The sequence below is a fragment of the Numenius arquata genome, chromosome 2 (assembly GCF_964106895.1).
Source record: "Numenius arquata chromosome 2, bNumArq3.hap1.1, whole genome shotgun sequence".
Taxonomy (NCBI): domain Eukaryota; kingdom Metazoa; phylum Chordata; class Aves; order Charadriiformes; family Scolopacidae; genus Numenius; species Numenius arquata.
In genome coordinates, this window is record NC_133577.1 from 99,082,118 (window position 1) to 99,107,818 (window position 25,701).

The 25,701-nt window shown below is 40.7% G+C and overlaps 1 protein-coding gene across 1 annotated transcript in view; it reads right to left on the minus strand.

The window, feature by feature from the left end:
• The window catches only part of ANO6 (anoctamin 6), a 125,063-nt gene that overhangs the window by 94,134 nt on the left and 5,228 nt on the right, over window positions 1–25,701 (minus strand). The window lies entirely within an intron of this gene.

A 25,701-nucleotide genomic window follows, 5' to 3' on the forward strand; every position in this document is an offset into this window, starting at 1 on the left:
CTATTTGCAATTTCACCACCATATTTTAGCATTGCATCAATGGAGTTCAGTTTCTAAACAGATACAGTAAATTCTCTGGAAGTACTGCAGCACAGCCTTCATCTTACCATGGGTAGGGTGCTATGAGAATTGGACCCTTCCCATTGCCTCAAGACCCCCCAAGAGGTTGTGTTCACTTTTAGTGACTTTTTTTTTTTTGTTGGCCATACACTCCAATTGCCCTGTACATGAACTGCTCCAACAAAGTCTAGTACTAGGCATGGCTCACTAACCTTTATTTACTTCTTTGCTAGGAGATTACCTTCTTTCTACTTACCCATGCCTAAACTGCAAACATCAGTCTCTCTTAACCTCCCTCCCTTGACTGGACAAGACTAATATTAATTCTGTTAAAGTTAATTTCTGCTAAAATTGTTTTCAATAATCCATTTTTTTCTGGTACAGTTATTTACGCAGGAGCAACTTGGCTTGGCTGTAGGAATGTGGCACGTCAAACTACTTTATTTGTCACTCTTTATAAAATGACATTAAAAATAATTAAACAACACGAAATGGCTGTGATATTAATTGAGAGGAATATAGGAAATGCCAAAATGCTGGCTGTCTGCAAATCCTTAGGGAGTTTACCCAGTGTGTTTGAGTTTACGCTCCATGAAACAGCATCATGTTACTTTTTTCCCATAAGTCTTATGGGAAAAATAATAACAACAACATCAACAACAGCAATAATAATAATAACAAAATTACACATAATTATTACATGCACAACAGGTCCACATAATAACTAGTGCTCAGGAATGGAGCCTTAGCTAGCTAAAATAAGATAATTTAGAGCCCTGCAATGGGAAGCCTTATGAATAAGTGCTTGTGCCAGAGTCACTTCAGAGGGTGAGTGTCAGAGCAGGGCCCATAGGAAATGTGGTTGAACACAGCCCTGCTCAAGGACCATGGTAGATGCAGGATAGCGCAGCTAAAGCAAAATACCAAATGGTTTCTTTTTTGAGCGGGTCCCGCTTCCTGTCCACGGGGAGAAGCAAGGGTTCTGTGGCGAAAACAGTATTTTCTAATATAACGGCAATTAGTGTCAGAATGGAAGTTGCAAAAGCCTTTTCTAACTTGGACATTCCTACCCTTCCAACTTCCAAGTTTCTTCAACAGCAGTCTTTGTGTGTGCGTAATGCAAACCAGTTTATATTGTCCGCACAGTATTTGCATCCTCTACAACTGAGAAGGAAACTTCCATAAGATAATTTCCCTGATGGTGTCTGTGAGTGACGGATCTCTGCCACTGAAATGACACAGAATATATCGCATCCAGCTTTATTCTCAGTCGCTGAATACAAATGCCTTGCTCCACGCTGGACTAAGTTGCATCTGCACTGTGACTTTTCTGCTTCCAGATGTGACCGGCAGCTCTTGAGAAGTCTCATGAACAACGTACACATGCTGCCGCTACCTGCCTACGCAGCACTATTAACCTCCCTCATGTTTGTCAATGCATGTTTACGATTTGATGGTTGGTAAGACCATTTTTAACACAAGGTCATGCATTAAAGAAGAAGGATGTGGCATTTTAGCCAGGTACATGGACCAGCAGTGGGCTGCCTTGGCAGTGACCTACCCTTTGTGTTCGTAGCAAGAAGCTCCTGCTGAACCGCATCGCCTCTCCCCTGCCCCCCCCCCAGAATTCTCCAGTCCATCTCAGCGGAGATAAAATGGATTTTGATTTGGTTTGTTTGGGCTTGGTTTAAAAAACGGAGAAGGTTGTACAAGCCAGAAGGAAAACATCCCATTGGTCTAGTCTGGAGAGCTGTGAACAACCTCCAATATTTCAGGGAGGAGATGAGGATTTTAAACCTTCCCAGCACATTCCTGGGGAATGTGGGAATCCATCCATCTCTCCGTTAGCAGGCGTAGGGGAGGGAAAGCATGCCTCTATGCTGGTGTGAGGGAAATCTGGTGCCTTTTCATCCCTTCCATGCACGCCTCTCTCCTTAAGGCCCTGGAGATCCTTCATGTGTTTGTGGTGCTTCTGCCCTTGGAGATACACCTTTCCTGGTCCCACAAAGGGACATATACATGCTTTTTCAGACATTTCTGGTGATCGTCCTCCTGATGTGGCCTTCCAGGGATAAGGAACAGTGATGCTCTGTGACGTGCAAGAGACATCTGAGTGTGCTGCCACACTAAGGGACATCAGACAGCACTCCTCTTCAAATAACAGCCAGGCACAGCTGGTTGTGAGCTGAGACTGATGCCCTGATGGGTAGGTTGATGGCGGAAGGAGCCCAGTGCCAGGCAAGAGTCTCCTGTGGTCATGAGGGGAACAAACTGAGGTACTGAGCTACCCTCAGCCATACACCTGGATTTCCCAGACCGGCTGTAATGTCTGCCTGGAAGTAACACAATACAGTATTTTGGTTTGGTTTTATATTTCTTTTTGTTGTTGAAGAACATTTCTGACTCTGTAGTCTGAACTTTCAACTTCTATATATCCAATTAGTGCAAGAAGTTTTCTCTAGGAACCTCAGGCCTTTGTAAAGATCAAATCTCAAAGTCAGAATTTGATTCTGAAAGATGGTTGCAGTGAGGGTTAGGGTGCATTAGGCTAGGGCTCGGACAAAATCTCCTTGTAGCAGCTGGTCCTAACAGCTGTTTTTCATTCAGAATAGAATGTAAGAAACAGTAAAGCTCCTTCATGGAATTAGATAGCTGAAATAAAAGGAAGTATTGCCAAGAACATAGCCATATACACCATCGTGAGGATCCCAGATAAAAGAGAAGGTTTTCTTTGGGCTGAATACAAATGCAGAGGTGTAGGCAGGGTTTGATGGAGCTAGACGTGAAGAGAAGCAGCAAAACTAGCACAGGCTGACACAGAAACATCAGAAAAGCAAGGATATAACCAGAGCAAGCATCAGGCACGTGGCCTCATAAGAATTCTATAGCCAGAGACAACTTTCTGTCAGCGCTCTGCTGAAAGAGTTTTGAAATCGAGAAGAAAGTCCTTGCCCTTTTTTGATAACTTTGGCTTTAGTCTTTGTATGTAAAAAGGGCAAAAGTCAGAAACAGATCTGACTTCAACATTGGTTTTCCTTCCTGAAAGAAACTTCCAGTAGGACTCCAAACAGTGAATAGCAGTTTGTATCCAAAAAGGAAAAGCACCTCTCCCCAGAATCTTGCCATGGTTCCAGCAGGCTCTGTGCAGGAGGTGGGGTCCTGCCAAGCAAAGGGGAATTCAAACTGTAACCTTGTAAAAAATGTAAAAAAATTAAATTCTATTAAAAAAAAAAGTGAATCTCCTTCAATGTGCCATGTCATGAATAGTTAATAGGACAGTAATAAGAGCATCAGATAAATATCATTATAGCCTGCCTGTGTTTTGTACCTCAACTAGAACAACTCCACCTCCCCTCCCCTACTTTCACACTGAGCTAGGGGAGATCAAGAGGGCAGTGGTAGCACTTCTTCATGAAGACCTGCTGTGCCCAGCCAGCAGGAGCAGGGTGTCTCGCCCAGGCATTCCTAGCTCGGTCAGCCTGGAGGAACCTCCTCTGCCCCTTACTGTAATGCTGCTTCCAGACTAACTTACTTCATGTAGCACTTGGAGACTCGAGCACCAGGAATAGAGTCCTTTTCTGGTCCTACAAGCAGCTATAGTGGGTCGTGGAAGCATCATGGAAAGTCAGCCACTAGGTCTAACTGAGTCTGAGCAATAGATTCTCCTTTTGTGGGTTTCTTGCCTGTACAGTAGCTTGGGCTTTCTTGAAGAAGCCTCCTCCTACATAATCTGCAAAGCTTCCTCACAGCTTCCTCAGATAAGAAAAATCTTCCTTTCCTGTGAGGTCAAAGGGCCAGATTCCATGGAGCACCCTTTTGACTCAACCCATCAAAGTTCAAAGAGACTCCATACACCACAATGCACAAAGAAGGAAAGGGTGGTTGTAGCAGAAGGCCTTCAGGGGGTTGCGCAGACAAAATGAGTCACCAAGGGAAACTGTGTATTAAAGTGAAAGTAAGTAGGAAGCTCAAGCCTGGAAGCGCAGGTCCTGTGAAGTTTGTTTGTGCATTCGTTAGCCTGAGCCTTGTGGGACTAGTTAGTTCTTTAGTGAATTTCCATTTCCTAGAGCTCTTTGAAACACTCTGTATTTGCACTCATCCCTGAAAATCCAGGCTAGGCCTTGGATTTAAAATGTGTTTATCACTTTTGAAGTTCAGAATGTGGGAAGAGGGTGCTGACACCAACAGGGTACAGGCAGAAAACAAAGCAAAATGATAATCTTCTAAACATATGCTTTCATTAGGAATGAATTACCAGATGGTTCTGGTGGCTTTAGTTATGGCCAGTGGCACAACGCACTCACAAATTCAAAAGAGAGCTGCTACCTCTTGTGAATAGGAGAAGACCTCAGTGCAGGAAATATTCTCAGAATAAATACCACCAGTACAAGAGAGAAAAAGGCTGCCCATTAGCTCCTAATAAAATTAGAAAATAGGTGATTGTTTTAGAGAAAACAGAGTGGCGCTTGAAATTTGGCTGTTCCTGTTTACATGTTGAGATGGGTATGGCCATACAAATGTTACGACCTTTGAGTATCCGGACATTGAGAAGTTGCCTCTTCAGGAGAGGTGCCAATTAAGAAAGCCAAACTGCTGGGATCTGTCCGGCTTTTGGGAAGAGCAGGGGAAGGCAGAGCAATGGGCACAGGCAAACCATGTCTTCTGGCTGCTTTCGGGGGCTTGGGACCCTTCAGCTGAGCATGTCAGCACGGAGGAGCATTATGCAGTTGTCCCCATTTCCTGCTGCCACATCAGCCACCTTCAGGTGGTCTCGGAGTTCAGTCTACCTGGTATTATGGATATTTCAGGGTCTTAAGGCGTCTAGATGAATTATATTGCTATATCAGAACTACAGATGAGCTCTTTCCCCAGTCATACCTGGGATGGTTTTTCATGGAAACAGGTAATTTATCAAGTAGTGTTCATTAGCATCCATGAAATGGCGTGTGTAACAATGGTATTGAGATGGGATGTGTGAAAATGGCATTTGTAAGCTGCTTCACCCCTATAATGTCACTCAACACTGTCGGGAGCAAGCTGTTAGTAGAAAGCCTCAGCAGATGTTATTGAATTCTCCAGGGGAAGGGATGCCATTAGGCATTTCGACTGGAGGGAAAGGCCATTACGCTTCAGAAATCCTTTCCAATCCCACAGAGGTTAATAATTCCTGACCGTTATTTAGTTGATCTTGATCTAAGGATTACAAGACATTGCTAGGCTAAGAAACTCTCTCAAGATCACAGGACAAATACTGATAGACCAAGGAACGGCAATGGAAAGAATCCAAACTCACAGATCAGCAAAGAGGAGTATGTTTTATTTACAGAGCACTTGTGCCTGTCTATAAAAATGGATCTTTATGGAAGAGGTTAGCTGAATAGTCTAGGATCGGATATTTAGATTCTCTGGGAAAAAAAAACCCAAACAATCAACTCCTCATTAGCTTTTGGTAAAATATTTTTTTGATGTATAAATTTTTCCACAAATAACATTAAATAATTTATGTGAGGGCAGCACGTAGCTGTAGTATCAGCATTTTTCTACAGAGAAATTCTTAGGGGAAACTCTTCCACTGATGCATACTGAGGTAGCTCCAATGACTCCAATTGTGTCAGGAGACTTACACGTCCCCATTATGTATGTATATGTCTGTTATCTAGAAATACACTTAAACAGCTACTGAAAATAACTGAAAAAGATATCCTAATACAAATACAATGTTCTACTAATAAGATAAATCATATCAAATTGTCATGATCTTATGAGAAAGAGTACATAGTTATTTCATCTGTGCACTTCTTAGTTTCCTGATCCTGGTTTGAAAGAACCACAGCTAGTGTGGAGTGATTTCCACTGCTGTATTTAGCAATACGTGGCAGTCATGTTAGTGCAATTAAACACACATTCACTCATGCATGCCCAGTATAGGCACTAATAGCCACTTAACTGAAGTCACTTTTAGCCATAATTTATATGCAGCCCTGGGGTAGCTCATTAGTTCTCTCTCGTTGCTATTTATATACCCACGAGCTTTGTCAAAGAGCTGGGGCCTGTGTATAGCTACCTCTGAAGGAGAAGGCAAGGCGCTGGAGTGAAACCCAGAGCAACCAGTCAGCCTGCTGGTGGCAGCATGCTCTCATTTACCACCGCACCCACGGCTGGAACCGAGCTCACTCGCTGTCCACTGCAGCTAGCAGAGAAGTGGAGGCAGTTATCGAGGGGAAAAAAAGAAATCAAGAAAGAAAGGGAAATTAAGAAAGAAAGGAAGAAAGGGAGAAAGAGAGAAAGAAAGAGAGAAAGAGAAAAAAGAGAAAAAGAAAGAGAAAAAGAAAGAAAGAAAGAAAGAAGGAAAGGGAAAGAAAGAAAGAGAGAAAGAGAGAAAAGGAAGTACTACACTTCAGTAGAAGCAGTTGCCTTAATTAACAGTCCCTATAGGGGACCCTATAGGACCCGATTTTGCTGTGAAAGTAACCTCAAGTTCTGTGTGCTGCAGTAAGGTACATACTGGGCAGGTGTAAGTCTCCTGACACAATTGGAGTCATTGGAGCTACCTCAGTATGTATCAGTGGAAGAGTTTCCCCTAAGAATTTCTCTGTAGATTCAAAGGGTTTGCCTTTATATTTTACAGTTGTCTTCCTCTACTCTCAACCACACAAAGAAGTGTGTTATCTCTGGTTTTGCTGTGACCAACTGGTACTTAATGTGACTCACTAGACTGCAAATCCCTATGTAAATAAAAGGAATTCAGACAGGATGCAACCATTATACAGGAGTGATTCAGATGTTTGATTTTGCCTACAAGGGAAATGATGTCTCACGGGCTGTACAAATAGAGGAAAGTTAGTGGTGTTCACATGGAATCATAGAATAGTTTGGGTTGGAAGGGACCTTTAAAGGTCTTCTAGTCCAACCTCCCCTGCAATGAGCAGGGACATCTTCAACTAGATCAGGTTGCTTAGAGCCCCATCCAACCTGACCTTGTTTCCAGGGATGGGGCATCTACCACCTCTCTGGGCAACCTGTTCCAGTGTTTCACCACCTTCGTGTCCCATATTGTCTCTCAGAGTCCTCGCAAGGCTTCCCTCTAGCACAACACAAAACAGAGATAATATTGATGTGATGCTTCTTCAAGGGTAAAAGTAAGAGACCCTTCTGTACTGAACGGATGGGAAAATATTTGTTACACATTTTGCACCTCCACACTAGGAAGAGCAGATCCATTATTCCGATCATTCAAGTGTAAAGTTTTGAGGACTTGCCTAGGTTTGAGACTGGAGTATTTATTCTTCACTTTGTCACTGGTTTTGTTTTAATTCTCTCTAAGCAAATAACTGTTAGTTTACAATTAGTGCAGAGACAATCTAAGCCCAGGACACTGACTATTGAACAGACAGGCTTTTGCCCCCAGTTAGTTACACTCTTGGAAACATTTGTGGACAGAGCTCTTGCTACCACTGCTACACTGAAAAATGGTGATTTTTCCACAATGAAAAAACAGCTTCCCATATACCATTTTGGAGAAATCACCCTCTTCCTGTAACAAATCAAGCTACTACAGGAAAGGATATTGCAAATTTAACGGTTTCCACTACAACTTTCAGCCGATGCAAGCCTTTCAGTTTGGGGTCACATCTACTTGAACTCTTGACTATTATGAGTCGACTTTGAAGTAAGTTGAGTTAGCCTTACCTTACATGCTCTTCTCCGCCTGGCAGATGCAGCCCAGGACTTCAGTGGCAGCTGGGTGACAAACCTGGCCACAGCCCTGCATGGTTGTTCTCCAGCGGGTTGGTCTGATGGCGTTAGTGTACAACCTTGTGTGAAGGCTGTTACTGGAAAATGTATTTAACAGGCTCTGTCGTTGCAAGGGAATGTAACAGGGTAACAGGTTTTCGCTGTATTTTTCTTCTGCCACCTTTGTCAGGTAGAAGATTGTACTATATTTGCTGTCAGACTTTTGCAAAATGGCATATGTTAGTAATCTAATTATATTAATATGAGAATATATATTAGACAGTACATCATTCCTGAGGAAGGTTTCCTACAAAGCTACAATTGTGTGAGCTTCTGGCTTTTGCATCCCGTTTCTGTTCTCTCCATCACCAGAAGTGAGATATACCACCTCTGATAAGATATGTTCTGGACTCTGCGAGCTATTACAGTGCTTCTTTGACTGAGAGCAAGAAAAAATTCAGCTAAAAGCTGAGTGATACATGAAATAATGTATTATTGGAATGAGTACTTACAATCTAAATACATGAGACTTCAAGATCCAAGATATACAGCAATGCATATTCTGGAGAGTTTGCTCCAGTTGCTCAGAGTTTGTTAGATCTCACTTATTTAAATTTGCAACAGTATAAACCCAGGTAAACAACAGGTTTTTTGGATTTACAGGAAAACAAGATAGAGCGGCATCTGGCTAAGTGACTTTTATTATTATTATTATGAGTACTAGTATAAATGTTAAAGTATAATTCAGAAGTTATGCAGCTCCTAAGAGAGAAAAAAACCCATTATAAAAAGAATATTCCTTGCCTACAAGTGGGAGATTCTGCTTCTGTTCTGTAAGAGACTGAGTGTGTTTACACTCCTGCTCTTCAGAGCCCTGCACAATATAATAGATTTTCAAAATAATAGGTTCCTTTTAATAACTTGCATAGACACACAGGTGAAGCCTTCTTATCTAGGTGGTGAGACACAGACTGGAACAAAACTTACCATGTATAAACTTCAGATTCCTTTATTTCGCAAGGTTTAATATTTTTTCTAAGTATGTTGTACATTTTTAATATATATGTTTATACATATGCACATATTGTTCTTACGCCTTAGGAGGGATTTCCATTCCTCATATTGAAGCTGGGAGACAGACAAAACAATTTCTGGAGTCACCTCTTTTGGAGTTCTTGATTCTTATATTTTGAGTGCAAGTCTGCTGCATACTCGACTGATATCCAGTTGAGTATGTGCTGCTGAGTATGGACTGTACTTTCTTATTGAGTTAAAAGAGCTGGCACACGTGGTTTTCTCTGGAGAACACCAATGTCTTCAGGCCGAACGAGGACAGCAAGAAGCCACATACCATCCTAGCCTGAAGAGCCTCATGATTAAGTAAACTGCATGGTATGAAATATCAAACAGAAATGAAATTGGCTGACCACAGCTCTAACCTTCATGCTCCAAAGACCATACAGTCTGAAGATGTCATCTTTTTCCTTAACTACTGCATCATCTACACCAGACTTCATGAGACATGTGGTCTGGGCAAGATTCTGAAAAATAAGAGTGTAGGTCCCCATTCAATCAGTGCATCTCAAACCCGCTACCTGAAATCACACCTGAAAAGTGATCTAGAAGACCTAAATGATGAGCAGGAAGCTGTCTACGCTTAACCAGTGGAAAACACATGATAGAAAAGCCTAATGCCCCTACTTTCCTCTTCAGCTAAGGCATACTTCATGTACTCATATTTCATATACTTCACATAACACTTGTTCAAGAACAGAGAGCAGGCTTCAAGTCTTCCTCTGGGTTTGTGCCACATAAATTCATGATTTAACGCACACAGTGTTTCCTTGATGATTTCACCCGCTGCTCAAGATAATTTGTGACTTCATAACATTTTATTTATACAATAAGTACATTGATTCTCATTAAGCTTGATTCATAACTGGATTGTTTCATTGTAGTTAGTTTTCCTGAAGTTAGAATAGTTTGGTTCAGATTTTAATTAACTTTGTATTGCTGAGTTCACCATTTTTCAATAATAAGCTTAAAATCCTGCAGAGTTGTTTTCTTTCAATGCTGCAACATATGTTCACCGACCATGGATGGTATGAAGTAACCTCAGATGATAAACTTGAAAGTTGCTTTGTTCTCCTCCTGATCTGATAGTCTCTGGTCACTGTGCTCACACTGCAGTGGGGAGAAAGGCACCCACTGTCCTGGACTTCTAAGTATGTCCTCACTGACAGATGGAGGAAGTTGTTTTTTTAAGTGCCCGATTCAAATTCAAAATGGAAGAGAGTCCTAAGTTGGGGAAGATGTTTTGAAGACGTTACTTTGATTTCACTCAGTATTGATAAAATTTAAGCTCATAATTCATGCAGACATGCATAGTCCTGCTCTAGAGCTGCATGTCCATCCAGCATGGTGGTCTAGCAGGGCCTCATCTTCTTGACTACAATTTTGGTGGCATTGTTCTTGAGGTAACTTGCCAGGGGTGTTGCTACTGGAAAGTGCCAGGTTCATCCATGTAGGGCTTATCCATGCAAAGCTTTGAACTACACCAGAGCCTGGGAAATCATATTAGAATATGTGAGTTCAATGAGCTTTCCTTCCCTACTCATGAACATGGAGTTCAAAGTTTTAAAACAGAGACAACCATTTCTTTTCAAAATAATTTAAGAATAATAATTAATATTTCAAGGATTATTACATTGTATGATGTTTTAATGAAATGAAATTTAAACCAAATGTTGAACTACTAACTTTCAAAAATGGAGGATGAGCACCGAATACTTCTGTGAGAGGCAGAAAATAGTAAAGTCAGTAATATTAACCCTCTTTGAGTGCCTTGGCAATTACCTTGGTCCCCATCTTTCCCTAGCAGTTACGAGAGAGAGGTCAGTGAAGCAATTGGTCTCTGCTTTTCACGGCTTCCTCCTCCATTGTACAGCCTGGCTTGCTGTTCAGGCCTGAGAGGTCTGGAAATCACAGAATCACAGAATTGGAGGGGTTGGAAGGGACTTTCGGAGACTATCTAGTCTAACCCCACTGCCAAAGCAGGTTCACCTGAAGCAGGTTGGACAGGAACACATCCAGGTGGATTTTGAATACCTCCAGAGAAGGAGACTCCACCACCTCTCTGGGCAGCCTGTTCCAGTGCTCTGCCACCCTAAAAGTAAAAAAGTTTTTCCTCATGCTGAGATGGAATTTCAGCTTGTGTCTGTTGCCCCTTGTCCTGTCACCAGGCACCACTGAGAAGAGTCTGGCCCCATCCTCTTGACACTCACTGTTTAGATATTGATAAGCATTGATGAGATCCCCTCTCAGTCTTCTCCAGGCTAAATAGACCCAGGTATCTCAGCGTTTCCTCATAAGAGCGGTGCTCCAGTCCCTTGATCATCTTTGTAGCCCTCCGCTGGACTCTCTGGTAGTTCCCTGTCCTTCTTCAACTGGGGGGCTCAGAACTGGACACAGTAAGCCAGATGTGGTCTTACCAGGGCAGAGTAGAGAGGGAGGACGACCTCCCTCAATCTGCTGGCCATGCTCTTTTTAATGCAGACGGGCTCAGCAGTCGGCTTTTGAAACACAGCTGTTGTGGGCTCAGTTTTCTTGTGCAGTTTCTGCTGCCACCTCTGGACGCTGGGCAAGCCTAGCTCAGCAACTCTGGCCATCTCCCTGGCCAACTCAGGGAATGCTTGGCAGTGTGTGAGTTTCTACACAAAGTCCCTGTGAGAAGAAAGGTACCCCCAGAAAAGGACCTGTTTTCCATCAATCCATCAACCTTTAATTAACCTCATAAGGAAGAAAAAAATCTGTATTTTAGCTAACCTGTTTGCAGCTGTCCTATGGCAGAAAAGCAGGTAATGCTGTTCCATTAGTTTCCTTTGCTCACCAAGAGAAGAGAGCAGCTCTCCTGTCCCTCTGGAGGCCCCAGAAGGTTGGGGCCATTCTTCATTCCCATCACCTGCAAACACATACTGGTGATGTCAGGTATCTACACATTGGAAATTTTCTTTTTTTTCAAAGTAAAAAGAATTTTTTATTTTTGTCAAATTAAATATAATTACTAACTTTATCAATATCTGTTTTTCTTAATGTTTCTGTTTCCCGTTTCAAGCACCATACATCTGTGTGGAGTCTTATTTCAAAGGGACAGTACACACTCCTCATAGAATAGCTGCTCCTTGAAGTATATTATTGGAAAGTATTTTGCTCTCAGTCATTAGAAGAGAAAGTAAACTCTGCCCAATGAAAAACGGATTTTTTTAAGAAATGCCTTTATGCCACTTTCAGAAAGCTCACTGAATCACTATTTGTATCTACATTTTAATTCTTCTAACAATACAAGGTGGAGGCAATAATAGAGGCTTCTTATCTACCAATAAAGTTTAATCTAGGGCAATTTCAAATATAGTGTTAAGCAGTTCTGGGCTTACAAACATATGCCTAGGAAAAGAAGTAAAATAATGATTAAATAAGCTGTTGAATTGCTGATCCCTAGTCTTCCTAAGTAACTGTATTTATTCCTTTGCTTTAATTGGGGTTTTCATTACCACATGCTACTTTATTGTTTCATATTAAAATAAACGTTAGAGACAAGAAGGCTCAGGCCCCACATTGGTTCATAATTTAGCATGAGTTATCAATTAACTTCATTAGTCAGATGAAACATTATTTGCACAAATAAACATGTCGGGGCTAAACTGAAAGTGAGAAATCTCATTCTCTTTTCAATAAAACTGTTGATTTGCCAGTACCGGAATCTCAGCCACTGAATGAATAAACTCTTTGCTTCTCATATGCAAATATTCTCTTAGTGCTATCTGACAGATTAGAGAGGTTTTCTTAAACGTAGGTTTTCAGGTTCTAAGATTAACGAGAAGTTCTGATGAGTATTATTGGCTAGATATGACATTTAACACACATTAATGTAATTAATCATTTAGGGCATGTAAGTAAATTCTGGTGTTTATAATACAAGGACGCATTGCAAAGTTATTTCATACATGGGGGATTTTCAAAGTCCCGCATGATGACATTGATATAGTGCTACTACTCTGTTATAATCTTTGTATATTATTTAAGTGTAACAAATACTTCATTCATTGCCTGCCCTAAACTTTGCATTTGGTGACATTCTTGCTGCTGTGTTAATATCGGGTCTATTAAGCTGGACCTCATGGTCCATTACCCTTTCTTTAGGCCTGACCCCATGAAGTTTAAGGGTCTTGAGCACAGTGTGAAAAAGCAAAGGGTTTCACTCTCACCCAAGGAGCTCATTAGGACTTTATAGAAACACAAAAAATACTCACACAGTACCAACATTTGCACTTAGGGATACTCACCAGACAAACAGCCTGGTGTCAGGAGGTGTTCATTGTTCTCTTTTTCCAGGCCTGCACACCAATTTAGCAGGCTAACTAAAGGGATCGCTCATTTGTAATCCCCCGTTTCAGCCTTTGTAGCAGAGATTCATTTGCCAGCATCTTTTAACTTTCCTTCCTTGAAATTCCCGATTCACTTAGGACAGTGTATTTGAAATGAGCTGAAATAGGCTGGCTAGGATTACACTTGCCAGTTGCTATAGTGGGATTTGGAGGTTGTCTTTGTTTGTTGCCTCAAGGCAAGCAAACAGTCATTCACAGCACATTTTAAAAAGACCTTTCTGCAAATCAGTTATTGACTGAGGGCCAGGTTCTGCTCTGTTTACCTGTCTTGAATAATGCTCCTTTTCTCCTGGATTGCAGTTTGGTTACTGAAGGAGTAAAGCACTACAAACGCTGCAGAAGGCTGTCAGACTCTGACCCTAACCAAGATAAGAATAAAGAACTGCTCTTCTGCCATTAACAAAACAAGTTTGCTCTTCTTGGGCCGTAGTCCATCTGTCTACCTGTCTCTATAAAGTGACAGCATCTTTGGCAAATATCCTGTGTGCCATTAGTGGATGATAACACAGTTCACTACGACACTGGGTTCAGTATAAAACACCTCCCTACGTAAGACAGTGGATCGTTATGGCTTTTGCAGCATTCAGCCTCTGAGCGCAATGATGTAGGTAGTGCCTCGACCATATTTTAAACTGGTTGTTTGTTTTTAAGGCTCTGACATGAAAACCCGAAGTACTGATTTTTAAATCATTTTGGTTTCTTTGAAAGATGGTGCTCATTGCCTTGGGCAGCAGCAGGCAGCTCACAGGGCTGCAGCCTTCAGTATCATTTTCAGAATTTCCACACTTTCTGTAAAGACAGTAACAACAGATTTGCAAACCAAAGGGACCCACTTTACATCAAACTCTAAGGGCTTTTTATTTTTCAGGGAAACAGGAAAATTATGTAGATAATTTAGTCTGGCAAAGATTCCTCGCGATATTTCACACTAAGGTTATCTTTCCATCAGAAGAACTTATTTAGATTCCTGGCCATTTCCCGCATTCGCTGTGTGAGGTGTTGCTCTAAGAAAGGGCAACTGACATTAAAATAACCACAGCTTTGGGTTTGGCCAGGCGTGGGAAGCTGAAGTAAGAAAATTGTTTGGACTTAAATGGCATCTAGCTAGGGTATTCCTCTTATCCCTTATGCTGATATATATTATGCTATGAAATCAGTGGAGAAACATAGGGCAAGTATTTGTTATTCTGTTTTAATATAACAGCAACACAAAAGTAGCACTGCATGACACCTGTATATCTTCACTGTGAGCAAAACTAGTTTTGTTAGTCAATGTGGAATTTTTCTGCTTTAAGAAGAGCTACCATGTAAGTCAATTTGGCGCCATCAGTGGATCCAATGTAAAACAAATACAAACAAAATAGTCTGCTAAGGAAATGTCATATCCCTTCAGACTCACCAGACAGGATTTGGGTCACTGGCACAGTGCAGGAATGCTGTACACTTGCTGACAAATAAGTTCATAGTTAATTCTCGGTCAATGAACCCTGCTTGGCAAATCAGGTGTGATTTATTCACAATCACTGCCTGTGTCCTGCTTGTTTGGGAGCTATTACAAAGCAAAATCCTGGAATTCCCACAGCCAGTTTGGTTATTTTCCAGTTGCTATGCCATCTCTGTGTAATTGCCTCAACTCATAAGATTACAGCTCTCAGAATTCCTCAGGTCCAGCCCCAACTGGACCCAGTTTACCTTTAACTAAGCCAAAACAGTTAATATAATTTTGAAAGGAATTACAGGGAGAAGGAAAAGGCCAATGGAAGCTTCGTGCCTCATTCCAAGGCAACTGAAAGAGTGAAGGGAGATGCTGAGAAGGGTGCACTTAGGTGAGGTGGTAGAAAAGGGAAGGAACCACCTGGTGGTCTGGGTCACATGCAGTATGAATGGGGCATTTTTGAAGACAGCAGCCACCTATAACTTCACAGTACCTTCAACAAGACGGAAGGCCAAAGGACAAAATACGAAACCAGTTGATCGCAATTTCAACATAGCCTCAAACAGCAGTGTACGCAAAATGGCTCATGTGAGGACGAAGTCACTGCATTTGTCCTAAACAGCGTTCCACAGCAGATTAAATTTATCTGCTATTGCTGATATCTGGATTCAGGAAGATGCAGAGCCACTTATACAATCTATTTTGGCGTCTCTGCTTTGGGGATGCAGAGAAAGGGGGCTTGGGCGGGGGGGAGGGCAGCGGCATTTAAACAAGCACTGTCATTTCTGTGGTGAATGTCTGACTGTGGCCTAGGATTTTGGCCTTTGGCCTCCAAATATATTTAATCGGAGACATGGCCAGGACACCGTAAACAGGATGGCTCCTTAAACTATCACATCAGTAATCTGGGATTTTCACTTTGTTCTCTCAGAAGCAGCACAAACAAACAAATGCAGAAACTGGTCTTCCAGCTGCCGTTGTTTTTAATTACAATGCAGAGGAAAAGTTAAGTCAGCAGTTAATTGAACTGAGTCCACTAAAAGTCATTGCTCTTTAACAGCAAAATAATATGGCTTGAAGGCTTGTTAGATAAATTGTAGCATAAAAATCACCAGTAGGCCACTGATGATTTTAATGTTTCCTGTACGGATTTATTGGCGTTCTTAAACAGGCAGAGGCTGTGTGTAACATTATTCTTTCAACATTTTTCAGGATAATGTTTTTTATATTAGATGAAACTGTTACTTGGAATAAGCTGTATCTTTATTCTGGGTTCTGTTGTGTTCACCAGAATTTCACTCCCAGGGGCCTAGGGACAAATCCTTGGTGAGAGGGAAGAAGCTGAAAATGAGTGTCTGCTGCACACCACCACAGGTGCAAAACATAAAGTAATAATGTATTAAAATCTTTCTAATAGCATGGGACTCTCACTGCTGTGTTTCAAGAATCTATGCTCTATCTGATAGTACTGCTCAACTTCAAAGTTTTCTTCAGGCTTACTTGAAATAGAAATGGACGTTTCTACGGGCTATCAGTCAGCTACAGCTTTTTGCGCAATGGAACGTGAATAGCTGATCTCTAGACTTTCCAATTGTATTACCACTAATAATGTAAAAATAATGTAATATAGTAAGTATAATATAATAACAGTAATTAGGACAACTAGAATAGGTGTAAAATAAATTGACTCTTTCCAGTGTTACCTCTATAAAAAACAAACCAGATGTACAGCACCTATAAAGGATCACACGTGAAACTGAACAGAATCCTCTACAATGGTATGATCCCATACAGTGATATAAGAGTAGTAGGCCTTCTGAAGTGGTATCAAATGGCAAAAAATAATCATAAAGGCAGGTTTATCTAAGACCAAAGAAAAGGGTGATTGCATGATATCTGAAAAGGGAGTTTTATTCTATGAGGTGCAAAGGTTGGACAGGGGTCTAATAAGGGCAGATGATGTGAGGATATTACAAATGCCTCTTCGAGCGGAGTTACGAAAGTACACTGAAGTACAGCTATGGGTTTGATATCTAGAGAAAAAGCAAAGAGGCGACTGGACTTCGAATAAAAAAGAGTAACGTTTTTGTAAGTTAGACGTGATAGCAAGAAAAACTCCACATTGTCAGCAGCTGATGAAGTATTGCCTGTAAGTATCAAAGAGAAAATCCTGTAGAGGCGACTGGCAATATTATATTCCAAGTAGCTTGAGAGAATAAAAAATGGCCCTCCCATTGAGGCGGGCATGAGGACAGCCAGAAAACCACATAGCCATAGACCCTCCAAGTAATCTATTTCATGATCACTTCTATCCTTTTGGAATTGCATTCCCAACTGGAATAATAACGTGGGACATTATAATTTCCTATCATTTCAGGTAAGCGTTGCCCCTGAAACATGTAGATAATTTTACTGTTTCATTTTTATGAGAGTGATTACTCGGTATTTAAGCATTAAAACCGAGTGCTGATAGTAACAAAATGTAAATTTTCAGTCTTGTTAATGAACTTCTAGACAAAATTGATTGTGGTATTTTCAAATGAGTGTTTTCCAACCAAAACCATTTTGTCAGAGTGTTTGACTAGCTGTAATGACTTTAATAATGAAAAGTGAATGGTTTTTACATGGTACCATGGAGAAGTTATTCATCCTTCTGCAGAGTAAAAAAATAAGACATTTAAATTACGTGAGTGCGTGGGGAAGAAAGAAGAGAAGAAGTAATTGTATACAAGGGAATAGGTGCTATGCAAACACCTGGAGAGATTACAATCTACCTTAATTGAGTAATTGATCACAACCCTTTGACTTCTATTCCAATGACCTGAGAAGAGGGGTTAAATAGGGGTTACTGGGTGCAGTAATGTGCTTATAGATGGCTAACGCAGAATCAGAGTTTATGTACACAGCACAGACTGACAAATAGTGATAGGTTAAATAACACATAGTAAACATGTCAGAGGGCTATTCCCTGACAATTACATCTCTTTGTAACATTAGGATATCTCCTGAATTATTTTTCCCTGTTGGCCCAGTATCTCAGTTGATTTCCCAAATACATGCCACCCAGCTATGATTTGTTATATTAGAAGAACACTAAACCACAAAAAATTGTTTCAGTAATTATTTAGAAAGATAACTGGGAAACATATGAACACAAACACACTAGTCAGCATGGATATATAAGAAGAAAATTGTTTAACTAACGTGATTAACTTCTTCATGGGAAAGACAATGAAAACTGACAGGAGCGAAGCACGGAACATCCAAAGTTGACTACAAAGAGGCTTTTTGATTTAGCATCACATAAAAGATTGATATGTAACATCATCAAATGCGGTATTGATGGTGACAGGTTACACTGGGGAAAAATGGTTCCTTAAATGAAATAAGAGAGCTGTATTAAATGGATATGAATTGAGGGACAATCATAAGAATTGTAATTAGGTATAACATTTTTTCCAGTAATATATAAACACTCCGAAACAGATGTACATCTGTGCAAAGCAGAAAAGAACTGTAAGGCTAAATTTTAGTGAAGAGAAAGAAAATGAATGTTTGAAAGTACTGGAAAATATAGTTATTTTAAAGTAATGAATCTTAGATCACATTTATTGTCAAAATTTATTCTCGCATTTGTGTGAAAATAATCAGAAAAAGGTTTTTTAGAGTAATAACTGAAATTCAAATACATCGCTTGATACTTGTAAAAATCTAGGAAAGGAAATAGCTTCTTTGCTATTTGTTTGCTTGGAGAGCAAAATGTAAATGAACATCTACAGCTTGGTATGGTAATTTGGCAGCACATTAAAAGCAGACAAGTGAAGAATGTAAAAGACACCAAGCGCAGGTAATAACAGAGAGTATCTCACATCTGAGGAGCTTCTAATCTACAGAAACAACAATTCTTTTCATGCCAAGCTGTATAGTATGAAAAGAAGAAAAAGAGGATTTCCTATATGCAATCCTGTATTTTCACCCGAGCATAGTTTTATGCATACAGCCTTGCACCCCAGGATACTCTGAATCCCATCACTCTTAAAATATTTAAGGTATAACCTTAATCTTAAGTGAACGCTTAACAGTATTAACACATGCTCGAAATAGCGTTCCATATTAGGAAAAGTCATCAGTACACCAAACAATGAACACTATTCTAATTTGAGAAGTATTCATAAAAAAGATAATGATCTTTTCACTAATTTTGACTTATGAATCTTTTAAGTCAAATGCCCAAATTGGGTAAGATCCAAACCAAAGATGAGACAGAACTTTCATTTTTATATCTGACTTCATAAAACTTGTGTAACTCTATGGTTAGGACAAAGCATACTAATGCTGGTTCACACCACTTTTAAAATTGTTAATTTCCAAAGATATGAGTACCCTCCTACTGGCCATAATCATTCGAGCTACAATTAGCTCCAACAGAAACCCTCAGAAATTTTAATCATACACTTTCAACCAGATCCTTATCAGACATAACCTTCTAAGTATAATTACAGGCCCCTCTGTATATTGCATTGGCCCAACCAGACTTCCCGTGAGCTTTTGGGCAACTGCAAAATCTGTATTTTCAACAGTTAAATGCACCACGGACATCGAGTTCTCCCACAGCCCATGGGAGTCAGTCATCCCACCCCATAGTGGAGGTCAGCACCCCAGTGTCCATCCCATGCCTAAGCCTTCCCTGCTTCCCTGGAGCCCACATGTGGGTTTGGTTTTGTCAACATCTCTGGAAGGGCCTGTTTTGTTCAGCAGAATCCAGGTATGTATAATGGATGGAAAACCTTAAGACTAAATACAGTAGTTAGAGCCTCTATTAGTAAAAATACATTCAGTGAGAAAGACAATATTCATTTTTTGTGCTTTAGCCACGTGTACAGCCAGGAGGCCTCAGGCCAGCTGATGCAAAATCTTGAAGCAATCCCACAGCAGAACACGAAAACTTGTCCCCAGGTCACAGACACCGGCTTTTCCCAACGCCTTCTCTCCTGCCCCACAGAATTCCTGGTCCTCGCTGTGCACAGCTTAAGTGCCATGGCCTGTGATATAAAAAAATTAAAAAATAGTATTTTGGTCTAAAAAAGAAAATCTGCAAAAATGGGAGCTTACAGTCTTTACATAGAAGATGCTTAAATACAGAAGGACTTAAGGTTTTGTGGATCCCAGTCTTATCCCAGTATAAGGACCCGTAAGTAAGAGCCACAGAGGTTCTCCAAAAAGATCTAGGAATATTCTTTCTTCCCCACCTTCTCTCAGCTCAGGCAGCTCCTTCGGTCTAGTATACATTGTAAAGCCTATCACATGGAAAATTCCCAATTACAACATTACTAAAAATTGGTTTGATGTTGCAGTGTAGTTTCAGCAGATCTGTTGTCAGGAACTTCATTCCTGAATACTGGAATAGGCTCATAAGATAATTCAGTCCGGAAAGGACCTCAAAAGGTCTCTAGTTCAACCACCTGCTGAAAGCAGGGTCACTTCTGAGCTCAGACTAGCTTGCTCAGGGCTTTATCCAGTTGTCCTGAAAACTTTGAGGGACGGAGACTGCACAGCCTCTTCTACTGCCCAACCATCCTCATGGGGAAGAAGGTTTTTCCTTATATCCAATCTGAACCACTCTTCTTTCAATTTATGCCTGTTGCCTCTTGTTCTCCTTCCATGCTCTGCTGTGAAGAGCCTGACTCCATCTTCTTGGTAACCTCCCCATAAGTACTGGGGGGCTGTTGGTTCCCCCCTAAAGCTGTGTCTGCTTCAGCCTGAATAAGCCCAGTTCCTTCAGTCTCTCCTCACTGGGCAAGTGCTCCAGTCCCCATCTAGTCCCCATCAGCCTCTGCTGAACTCACTCCAGCTTGTCAATCTCTTTCTCGCATTGGTGGGCCCAAAACTGGCCGCACTATCTAGATACGGTCTAACGAGCGCTGACAAATAGCAAATAATCTCTTCCCTTATTCCAAAGGCTGCATCCCTGCTTGTACAGCCCAGGAGGCTGCTGGCCATCCTTGCTGCCAGGGCACACAGCTGGCCCATGCTCAGCTGCCCACCGGGCTCCCAGGGCTGTTCCTCCCAGCCTGGGCTGCTGCAGGGGGGACAGCACTTTGCATTTGTCCTTGCTGAATCTCACAAGGTCCTCTTAGTTCTTGTAGGTCCCCATCTTGTCCTTTTTGGAGACGGGTGCAACATTTGCATTTCTCCAGTTGTTAGGGACCTCAAAGTCTCTATGACCTTGCAAAGATGACAGATATAAAGAGTCATGTCTTATACATGAGGACATAGTTAAATACAATTTGGTCCTATTTGTTACAGGAAAAAAAAAGTTTTAGCAATGTTAGGGAGACATCATTTTGTTCAGAGACCTCAAACACAGGGGTGAAATCTTGGCTCCCTGAAAGCCTCTGGCAAAGCCCCCGTTGCATCCAGAAAATGCAATGGGAAATGTAATGGCATTTATAGTCCAGTTGGGACTTGGGTTTCCTTGCTCTGAAGATGTATTTGTCAAAGTAATCAAAAGCAAATTTTATTTTTTGAAATGTACCTTTGTTTGCTCTAAGCATGACTCAAAGCCTTCCAACAATGGAAAGACAATAATCTTGTAGTGTACATTAGATCAGATATTTAGTATGAAAATTCCTGTAATTAAATAACCTTGTTAATCAAGGGAAAAATAAAAAAGCTGCAGGGAGTTTCTAGCTGTGGTACAAAGTTAGGAGGGTTAGTACTTCTGTACTGTGCTCTATATATCTCTGCTATTTTGCATTATTTTAATTGCAAGAACAGAGGAAATTTTCAGAAGAGATTAAATTTAAGCAACGGGTCATTTTTTCTAATTAATCTTAGGAAACTATGCAGATTTTATTGTTGCGGGAACACTTGGGCTGAGCGTATTTATTTTACTTTGTCTAAATCTAAAAGTTACTCTATCTGAAATTGTCTTTCTACCTGACAATCAAAGAAATCGTGGGTTCCTGTAGGGATTAAGTCAGGAAGCAGTTTTTAACAACAACAAATTGAAACGTTTACACAAGGAAGTGTTGCTTTTATAAGTGATGGGAAACTTCAAATTTGATTACAAGCAACCTTTGGCTTCCTATCTGTTCAACAATAGGCCATGTTGTTAAGGGCAATTTCCATGCACAGCATGTGGGTCCCATTTTTTCATCCTTAGACATGGTTGTTTACTGTTCAGAACTGTTTATGCATTTTAATCAGGCTTATTCAGCAGCCCTTAATAAATCACCACTAAGTGAATGTACCAAAACAAGAACTATTATACAGGATTTGTTCCCCTTATGCAGTATTTGCTGCCCTCAGGTTCCACTGGATATAAAAATAAAGAGTAACTGGGTAATTGAGTCAAAGGAATAATTATGAGACATATGATTTTAATGCCTTTTGCTGAGCCATTGCCTCCAGCAACTTCCGCCAGCTACAGGAGCCTGCCTTTAAATTCAGCCCGGGCCAGAATGACTTAACAATTGGAACCTGCCTTCAGCTCATGGCACTGGAAGGCTTTTTGATGGGATGAAGCTGACAGCCCAGTTCCTGCCTGGCAGACGTTCACATGAGACAAGGCTGAAGTCATATAGATAAGCACTTAAACATTCAGGTATCTTGAGCTCTGGAAATGAGAGAGAAGAGCACTGTTGGTAAGACATTGGTACACAAAAGTGAATCTGTATTTTCTGTTACTCGTACGAGGAACGAGCCAAAACCTGTTTTTTTTCTGTAGTCTGTTGAACAAAAAATTTCCATAGGAATTTTAATAAATGTTAATGGTTTTCTTTGATAGCTCTCATTTACTAAAAATAAAGAGTTTCCAGAAATGAAGTTATTTAATTTTAAACAAACTATAAAGTTTATTTAAACTATAAAGTGTATTTAGTCTTGAAAGATTTTTCCAATCCTGCTTTTACTGGATTCTGCTGGATTACTATCTCTTCCTGTGAAAAACAGGGGAATTTTACAGACCTATAGATCATGTGCAGGAAAGATGTGACACACATGGCATGGTGCCCTATGCACGTCAGAGAGTTATGTCTGGGAAAAACAAAGTAAAACACAACAACAAAAAAGGCGTGCACCACACAGGGCAGACTTTCCCAGCAACTACTACTGCAATGCAAAATATCATTTTGGTGATTATTTAGCAGGATCCTTGCCTCAGTCTGTCAGTTTGCCCACTGAAGCCACTAGGAGAAATTAGGGTGGGTAGATTTGAGCCCTATTGCCTTTGCTTGCTGAAATCCTGCTTTCCTTTGGGCCAGTGTGCTCGGTCAGGCTGCCCGGTCCCTACGTTGCTTGTAGCAATAAAAGCTTTGCCGGCAGTCAGGAGCCATGTAAGATTCCTCACCTACTCTCCCGCTGGACCATAACCCCTAGTGCAGCTTCGCAGACCTTTTCTTCTCTCCCCCCGCCTCCCAAATTGTTTGTGAAGCATTTATGCTTGTTTCCTAAGAAGCAGGATATTTGGGGGTTTTGCTTCAATCTGTTATTGTTTACCATGGTAATGAAAGGTTCCTTTGTGAGCAGAAAAATTGCCACAGCATAGCAAAACTCTGATAGCTAAATACTGAGATTTCCTTAAGGAAAATTCAAGGCCTAGATCTCCAAAAGCCTAACTAATATGAATGATCGTCTTGACTTGTAGTGGTGCTCAGCTACCATGATCAGCATGGCATGTGACCTTTCAGTGAGCTGGATCAGGCAGGCTCAAACCTTTCAAGAATACCACACTGAAATACTACTATTTTCTTCAGTAACACCTTGGCTAGACCTACACAAAGGATGGTTCCTGAATTGTGCAGGCAAAGTGCTCAATTACTAATATCAAACTGGCAATTGCACTATTCTTCTTTTGAAACTAGATTACAGTCTTTCCACCTGCAGAAAGGGAAAAGATGGTGTCCTTGGATAAAAGAATGGCTACATTCAACAACAATGCTGTTTTATTTAATTGATTGTCATTAAACAAAATGTGGCCAAACCTCCATTTCTTGTGCACTATTTGCAAAGCATGTCCAGCTCAGATCACATTGTTCTCTGCTCTGAATTTAGATTCCCTTTTTGTTATTCTGGTAACAGCCTTGCATCTCTCGGTGAAAAAAATAAAATCTCCACGATGTCATGATGGTATGCAGTGAAGGGAAACTGCCACAGGAAACCAGTCCAGTACTTTCTATGCAATGTTACCTGAACGGGACTTTTGCTTGACTAGTGGACCACGTAATTGTATTGTAAATGTTGGGTTGAGGCCTGTCAAGATTTTACTTCTTTCACAACTGCAGAAGCTATTTGTGTTTTTCTTTGCCTTGAAATTTCATTATACTACCTAACACTTCAGTTAGTTAGGAAGTGCCAGAGTCATTGCAAGTCAGTTATTTGGGACCTAACCAAACTGTGAACCTTCACCTCTTGAGGGCAAAATGCTTCTGAATGCAGTAACCCACCTTGTGTGCTCCCTTGCATTACATTACAAAGTTTAGAAGAAATTAATTATGTCGATAAGTGGGCAAATATTCTCTTTTTCATAGACACTCCCCCCTCCTTGATTCTCTGCTATTTTTTGGGTAACAATTATTTCTAATGTTTAAGGAACAATTTGTCCTTTTCAAAGTAAACATGAGGAGGGCATGCACCTTCTTATAATACGATAGTGACTGATTTTTAATAGCATTATCTGCTCGTGTCTTATTGTAGGGCCCTTCTAGGTACAGTAAAGAAACTAGTACAGTAATTGAAACATATGAAAAAGCCTGTCCATCTGTCCCAGTTGTTTTGAGACAGACTGACCTGTGCTGGAGCTGTGCAGCATCATGCTGTACCCCCTGACCTGAAGATGTCAAAGCTTTGGAAACTGTGGCAGCAGCCATAAAATAGGACAGGGGGAAGATGGACCATGGGAGAGAATAAGCAGAGGAATCCGCCTGGGAAGGGAGAGGGAATAAAGAAAATGGTGACTCTGCCACCTTCTTTAAAACTACTTAAATCTATAAATTGTTAGAAGCAGATTTAATAATTTAGTCTTTGGCTAAAAATACAGCCTGAAACTGTGATCTGTGAGAGGAACACAGCGCTCTGACCATGGAAATAGCTGGTACTTTTGATACTTACTACATGGATTTCAGCTGGTTAATCCAATATTGAAAAACATTACTGAAAACAATTACACAAGTCTCTAACACTGTGACTTTCCCAAGAGGACAAAGATACACAATAGAAGTTGTGTGAAATACTCAAGACATTCAGAGAAGACCTTGCTCCGTTTTTTATATCGCCAGATGCCTGAAGTATCAACACTGCTGTAAATCATACCAAGGTATAGAAGATGATGCTGGACAGACTATTGGATAAGCTCTGTATTTCACATCAGCAGAGTTGTAAATATGATTTATTCTTAGGAATATAAGTCATCTTCTGAAAAATCACTGTATGTTTTATATACTGCATTCTGAATCCTGTGTATCAGAGCAGGAGCAGTAGATCCTGCTACTGTCCAACTAAATGTGAATTACAAGTTCCATTCTATAAGCTCTCTTTCACACGCTCCGCTTTATTCCCTAGATGTCACAGAGGTGAAAAAAAATTCCAAAATATGAAAATGAAATTTCCAAGTAAAATCCTGTAGGACCGAAGTTTTCCATGTGTGGTTTCTGCAGGGAGAAGCATAGTTTTAAAAGTCTGAGTCACATCCATCTAACTAGCTTTCAACATGTGTTAAAATCATGCACGAAAGTCCGGGTGCATGCTGCAGTAAGAATTTGTGCACATCTGCAACATAACTTGACAGGGAATCAATTTCTTTTCACACTTCAACATTTCACTTCTGTGTATTTTTTTGCAACTTGCTGAGATCTAATGCCAAGCCAGATTTGGCGGAAATGACTTCAGTCATTTGAAACTGAGCTCTTGAAGCTTTTTATGGAACTGGATTGAAAGAATGCTAATTCCATCTGTGTTTGTTCAGAAGGATGGTGATTCCTAAGCACAGCAGAGTTTCCTGGTGAATGGTTAAGTTCAGCTGGGAGCGCT